This window comes from Ochotona princeps, chromosome 7 (assembly GCF_030435755.1).
Source record: "Ochotona princeps isolate mOchPri1 chromosome 7, mOchPri1.hap1, whole genome shotgun sequence".
NCBI classification, from domain to species: domain Eukaryota; kingdom Metazoa; phylum Chordata; class Mammalia; order Lagomorpha; family Ochotonidae; genus Ochotona; species Ochotona princeps.
In genome coordinates, this window is record NC_080838.1 from 21,382,561 (window position 1) to 21,390,245 (window position 7,685).

The 7,685-nt window shown below is 41.8% G+C and overlaps 1 pseudogene; it reads left to right on the forward strand.

Annotated features, from left to right (window-relative positions):
* Positions 1–433: 433 nt before the first annotated feature.
* LOC101519936 (peroxisomal biogenesis factor 3-like) lies at positions 434–4,818 on the forward strand (annotated as a pseudogene).
* Positions 4,819–7,685: the final 2,867 nt, after the last annotated feature.

Genomic DNA, 7,685 nt, shown 5'->3' on the forward strand with positions numbered 1-7,685 from the left:
TCATTTAAATATCATAACATCAGCTTAGGAAAAAATGTGCCCATAGATAAAATTTTAGACAAAGGAATTCAATGCAAGATGATATTAATGGCACTCAGTGTATACTTTTATTCTAAAGCTGGGATTCATGAGCCACTTTTTGAAACTCAGAAATTCCAAAGTGTATCTCTAACAGATACAATTTAAATAATGAATTTTCCCAATGGAACATTAAAAAAAAAAACACAAATTATGTTACTTTAACTCTTTGATAGCTTACAATGAAATGGATTAAGCTTCCACTAAGAAAGAGACATAGAAACTTCCTGTAACTTAGAAAAAAACTGGGAAGTCATTTGGAAATATCATCAGATGAATCACACATATTCAAAAAGTATCTTGGGGCTCTGCAGGTCAAGTGACCAGGAAACAGCACATCCCGTGAGTCTAAAATATGTGGAGATCCACATGGAATTTTCTGAAATGTCAAAAAATAAATGTATCTTCCTGGGCACTTTGCTCAGAGGAGTATATATTCTGGGGAAATACAAAGGAAAGTCATAAAAATACGAAAAAGAGAAGTTGTAGACTACATTTCCAAGGCAGGACAACAATATCGCTTTGAAAGTGAACAGAGGGGCCTGGTGCCATGGCTCAGTGGCTAAATACTCCTCGTGAATGCTTGGGGATCCCAGATGGCACCACTGTGTGTCCTGGCAGCTCCACTTCCCATCCAGCTCCCTGCTTGTGGCCTGGGGAAGCAGTGGAGGACGGCCTAAAGCCTGGGAACCCTGTGCCTGTATAGGAGACATTTAGGCAGCTACTGGCTTAGGATCAGCTCAGCTCTGTGCTGTCCATGCTTCCTACCCTGAGGAAGGCTCTCATGTGGCAACTCACTTCTGAGAATCTTGCAGCTTCAAACAAGGTAGTAATATGGGAATACTTGAAATTTTCGAAAGAATATCATGTCTATATGCAGTACTTGTATACTGGTAGTTCTTTTATGATCTCAGTTAAATATAATTTGTAGATGCATTCACCTTGATAAAGCAGCAGTTGGCAAAAAGAAAAAATGCATCACACTCAATGCTTCCTAAGATGTCCAACAGCCATATTTATCAAATACTCACCAAGTCCTTGGAGATGACCTGACAAAATAAATCACTGTCATTAAAAAAGCTGCACAGAAAATTCTAGGAAGTGTGTTTTTACTTAAACATTCCTTGTCCCTTGTGAATTTAGAGCAGGATCTAGAAGAAAAATCAGAAATCTCATTGAGCAGCATTAATCTTCTTGGATTAATGAAGATGGATCTCAAAACTTTAATATGCCATTGTATGATGTCAGATGACATCCATTAGCAGTTCGGGCCTGTGGACTTTCTGCTAGAGACATGACCACTATTAAACTACTTGATGGAACTAGAGACATGTTGGAAAGTTCAGATTTCAGTAGATTTTTTTTTAAATTTTAGTAGTGATAGTGTTTACATAGTTGATCAGGGTGGGAATGGTTGAGGATCATGGGTTACTAGGTAAGTCACTAACATTTTACACATTTTCTTCTTCCCATATGTCAGGAAAAGTGGGATACAAGAGGAATAACCCTGCCCAGCTTCTCAAGCACCACGTTTCCCCAGGCATCTGGGAACTGCAATGTGATGTTATTCCAGGTTTTCCATTTGGAGCATTTTCTGGGAGTTCTGTTTACGTGTATTTGACAGTTCTGGGATGCTACTAATATTGCTGCTCCAAGGACAAGGAAATCTTTCTGAGGTCAATTCATTGTCATAGTTTGCGTCTGAGTCTCCATTGGCCCAGAAATTTGCTGTCAGGTTTCACTGGGGTAGTTGTTCAGTTTGTTCTGCACTCCATCTTCTGCAAACCAAAGGGTGCTGCAGCCAAGCCCAGCCCTGCCCAACACAGGCTTGACCCTCATGTACCACAGGGACATCTGCAGCCCAGCCAGAGTAACCACCAATAACCCCCACTGGACCATCCCCCAGCTTTGATTCCTGTTCCTTCAAACATGTACAGTGGGCTGGACCAGTATACTCAACATCGCATTCAGATCTTTTATACATCATTGTGCTTTGAAGCCTAACTCAGCCCAATGGACACCATCCTTCAGCCCACACACATGCAGTGGGTGTCACTACCAGTTCAACCAGGCCTGCCCCCAATTCTGGTTCTCATGTTCACCAGTGAGAGTTGCAGCCCATCAGAGAACAGCCTATACCCTCCACTCAACCCATTCCCTGCCCTAGATTTTGCACTGTGCAGGTGGTTTTGCGGTATAGCTTGAAAGGACTTGCCCACAGTCCCAGCACTTGCCAGCTGATGTTGCGGCAAAACCCAACTCATTTGCCCTTATTCTGGCCCATGCCTGTACCTGTGGGCACAATCAGTCAGCCCAGCCTGGTGCTCCTGCTAACCCAGTTCACATGTAAACCAACAGATGTTATAGCCCTGCCCAGCCTGGTCTGTACCCAGTCTCAGCTCTCACAATTGCTATCATGAGCAATGGCCTAGCACTGGTGTCCTCATTACTTCTCTTCCACCTCCCCCTCTCCTGTCCCAGTCTCATGTATACTGATGAGTGCTGCCTCACAGTCTGGCATAGCCTGTGTCACTTCACCACTTGCTTTTGGGTGCTACAGTCTGGCTTGATCCAGTGTGCTTCCATTCTGGTTCATGGTGGTTGCAGCTGCTGCCCAACCTGATGCAGTCAGTCACCAGTTCCGGTCAAAATGTGAACTGGATGATGATATGACCAGACCCTGCTCATCTTGCATCCCATCTTGGTACTTAGGCCAGTGAGTGTTATGAACTGACCCAACATGGCACACCCCCATACCTGAGCCACACGTATGCTAGCAGGTACTGTAGCCTGATCTGCTGCTGGTTGCTCCATGTTTTGGATCTTGTACTCACCTGCAGGGACTGCATCCTGACCCACGAGTTCCCCAACCCCTTTATTGGGTCTCCTCTCAGTGGCAGATCTTGTGCATATTGGTGGGTGCTTTGTCCAGCTGATTTGCTCCCCATGTCCTGGAAGGAATACTATCATTACCCAACTGGCCCATACCCAATCTGGTTCTTCTTGATGGGTGTTACAATGCAACTTAACCTAGCCCACAACTTTATGCAGCTCTCATGTGACCCAGTGGGAGCTGAGACCTAGCCCAACCTAATCTATGCCTCTTCTGGCTCTTACAGTGAATGCTGGAGTCTAGCCAGTCTGGTACATCCAAGAGCATATCCATACCCATACTGAGGGACACTGCAGCCATGTCCAGCCCAGACCTCTGCCCTGTTCTGGCTCTCATGCTCACCAATGTGAACCACAATGCAGCCAGAGCATCCCATAAGATCCCTGACTAAGATGGTTTCCAGCTCTACATCTTGCGCACATCAGTGGTTGCTCTGACCCAGCTCAGCATAAATCATGTCCTGTCTTGATCTTTACAGTTGATGTTGCTGCCTGGCCTATCCCTGCCTATACCTATTCCCAATTTTCTCTGATGAGTGCTACAGTCTGGCTATGCTCATTCCCCTCCCATGCATGACTCTTGAAAAACAACAGGTATGATATCTAACCCAGGCATGCTCTGCTTTCCAGCTTGACTCCTGCACTTGCCAGTGAGCTAAGGTTGAGATGGTCTTTCCTGGTTCATCCCCTTCCACAACCACCCCGCATGAATGCAGACTGTTAGAGCTACTGTTCCCAGTCTGACAAACACCCAGGCCTGGGCCATATGCTCATGAACAATAACAATACCCAGTCTTCAGGGGGAGTTGCCCTAGTTTCCCCCCAAAAAAATTCCCAGCCCCTTAGCTCTTCCACGCCAGTGATCGTTAGGCCCTTATCAGTCATAAGCTACTCCCTTCATCCTGAATATGAATGAACAGTGGATGCCATGGCCCAGCCTGCTCCACACCATATTCTTGAGTGTGTCCACAGGAGCTGCAGCCTAGACCAAACTAGCCTGTGCCCAACCCCAATAACAATTAATGTCAGTGGGTCCATGGTCATGCCTAGTTCAGCTTGTCACCACCACCTGCTCCAAGAAAACCAGATGAAATTGCAGATCAAACGGGTGGGCCCACAAATTCCCCACAGAAACTGGCTTCAGACCCAGTTCTTTTGTGTTGGTTAGTGCCACGCCCCAGCCTAGCAATACCCATCCTCTGTTTCAATTCTCATTTATGAGTACTGTGATCTAGCTCTGCCAGATAGGCACCAATCACTAGTTCTAGTGTGTCCCATTAAGTGTTATTTGTCACTGGTCATTCTAACTACCCCAGTTCTACTATCTCTCTGGGTCTGCTTTGTCAGTCTGAACCTTAAATATCCATGTACTCTCCCCTCAAGATCCTACCACTGGGCCCAAGTCACTGCTGCCTGGGAGCTCAGAGCTGAGGATAGCTGGTCCCCTCTGTCTCTAAGCTTAGGCCTACCTCCATATCCAAGCTTGCCCCTGGAGGAAACCTACCCGCCTGGCTCCAAGAACATGGTGAGCCGATAGGCCCAGAATTCCCTCCAGACACAAGATGCTCCCAGGGGCATTCCAACCCACCTGGCTCCAAGCCCAAGAATGGCCTGGGAAATCAGAGACAGGGCTAGCCATCCCCCTCTGGCCTCAGTACAGTTTTGGATACCTGTTGAAACTGAGGTTTTAGTAGACTTCTGAACAATATGTTTGAATCCTCTTTACCTACTCAGCAGAACCTGAAGCATGGTAACTCCATTAATAGCCTTTCCAGTGTCAACTTGCCTTTAACAAAGATAATCCCAGTAGTGATTGGACAGACCCATTGTGTGCAGGAAAGCAACTAGTCATTCTGTTCTGAGCAGTAACCTAAGAAATTAGACTTTTCTCCAGTTGTTCTTCAAAGGAATAAATTATTTGTTTCAAATGAACCTTGATTAACACTTTTATCTACTATCAGGTATCTTTTCCTTGACTTTTTGTTTTGTTTTGTTTTGTTTTTGCTGCTTCTTTGCTCTATTTTCTAAGCCTTTGTTAAAAAAATTGTGAAGGTTACCTTCTGATTTAGAAGCTAATATTGTGTTGTTGCTGTTTCCTCACAGCTATTATTAATCACATCATTTAATTTTTATGTAAATAATTTTAATAAGGTACTTTGTATTGGTTTTTTGGTGTACTGAATATCTATTGCAATAAAGTATTTTAATAAAATATGATTATATAGAACTAAAAAACTAAGTAACTTGGATGCATCTAATTTTATATAAAGGTGTTGCCATTTAAAATCATATTTACTTGGAGTGTAGAGTATGAGAAGCAGACTCCGTGTAGCACTAATGCAGCAGTTGTAAGCGGTCGGCGGCAGTTAGGAATCAGTGGCACTCATTGTGGCTGCCAGGATCCAGCTCCAGTTGTGAGTTATCTAGAGCCAAGTTTTTCAATAATCTGCTTTGTATCCTTTGACTCTAACATGAGAATCACAGTAGAACCCATGCAATAATTTATTATTAAAACCAACTCAATGTGATACGTGTTTTAACAGAAATGATAAATAATGCTTAAGAAAAATTCATCTTTGTATAAAGAAAATACATGAAACAATGTACTGTGAGACTTCCTCAATCATTTGTGTAAACTATTTCTTTAAGAATTATTAATTTTTTTTTGGAAAGTCAGGTTTGTGAAGAAAAGGAGCCTGGTCTTCCATCATCTGCTTCACTCCCTACCTGGCCACAAAGGTCAGAGTTGAGCTCTCATCCAAAAGCCAGGAGCCAGGGGATTCTTCCAGATCTCCCATAGGGGTGCAGGACCCCCAAGGCCTTGGACTATCCTTGATTGCTTTCCCAGCGAAATGAAAAGGAACTGGAGCAGCTGGGACATGAACCAGTCACCCACATGGAATCCCAGTGCAGACAGGAAGAGGACTTTAGCCACTAAGCTACCATCCCTGCCCTAAACTATTTCAACATCAATGATTGGAGGCGGTGAATGGCTCACTTGCATAACCCTCTGACTGCCAGTGCCAGTGTTCCATATGGGCTGGTGTTCATGTCCTGACTGTTCCACTTCCTATCCAACTCCTTGCTTTTTATTCTTGGAAGAGCAGATGAGGAAGTACAAAGCTTCTGGAGCCCACACTCACATGGGAGACCATGAGGAGATTCTTGGCTTCAGATTGGCTCAACTCTGGCCATTGATGCCAATTGAAGAGTGAACTTGCTCTTTGTAAATCTTCCTTTCTATGAAAAATCAATACATCTTTTTGAAAATTTGTCATTGAGACATAGTTTTTGTATACCATAAAAAACCTTACAAAACAAAAATGATTAATTGGAAGGTGATAGAAAAATTTCTCATATTTTAAGCACTCAAAATTTCTTTAAAAATATTTTAAAACTGATAAAATATGTTAAAAGAAATCACATTTGTTTAGCTGCAAATCACTTACACAGAAGGGTTTATGATCAATGTCAAATGACTCACTTTCATTGGGAGAAATACAAGGAAATGGTTGTTCCCTAAATGTTTACTTCTAAATAAGGTATCATGCTCCTAAATGCCATGATAATACTAAAAAGCAAAAACAAACCTTCAAATGGATATTTTTAACACTCAACTTGCAGATAACTGTGAGGCCTCAAGTTTCCATTATTTGATTATCACAGTTACTATACACAGGTTCCTTGAATTTTTTTGATTCAAAAAGAATAATGAAAAATGTAAATATTTATCTATTTTTTCTCTCACCAGATAGTTTTTCTGTCCATTTCCAAGAAGCTTACTCAGTATTTGTAAAATTTCCCAAGGGAAATAATACAAACTGAAATTAAAGGCAAACAATAATTCTCATATCTTGTAACTTTTTGGAGATCATAGCAAAGAGGGAGACATGATACTCTAAATTGCCTTGGGATATAGAAGATGCAAGAAACAGCCAGGTTTATTTATTTATTTTTTAACCATTAACTTTCTAGATAGCAAAACAACTCAACCAAAGTCACAACCCTACATTACAAATTTTTCTGCCTCTCTTTCTTGCTGACATTATTCAATAGACCCCGCTAAACAAGTCACATTTGCTGGTACTTTAGAGGAAACACGTTTACCGTAACAAATTCCCCGCTGAAAGGGGTCTGTGCTCTGTGTCAATGAGAAATTGCTAATCTCTGTGTTATCACACAGTTGGGACCTTAAGCAATTACTGTGTCCTAAATTGTACTCTAGAAAGATTAAAAACAAAAAGGAACATTTTAAAGAACCCATATACTTGTCCTTCTCATATTTATAAGATGAAACTGACATGCACTGGAAAATGTGAGACTTACCTGCACAGATATAAAATTCAGTAACCAATCATACTGAAATGAATCAATTTCACCATTCTTTTGAATTCCTCAATGCATCCTAAACAATCATTGACTTTAAAAATATTAGCAGCAGAGTTGTTTAGTCGAGCTGTACAGTGAAATTCCTTTGTTCTCCCCTTCATCTATCAGTGATGGCATTATTTTATTCATTGCATTTATACTTCTAATCTCTAATCTACCTAGCACTTTCTGTTACTCTTATGCCAGAAACCCATTGAACATTCTCACTTTGTGAGTATGTACATCTTTAAAGCGTAGTTTGACTTGTGACTGGAATAAAAAAATGTCTTTAAACTGAAAAAAGAAGTAGTTTTCTTTCCCCAATTATATAGACAATTTCATTGAAT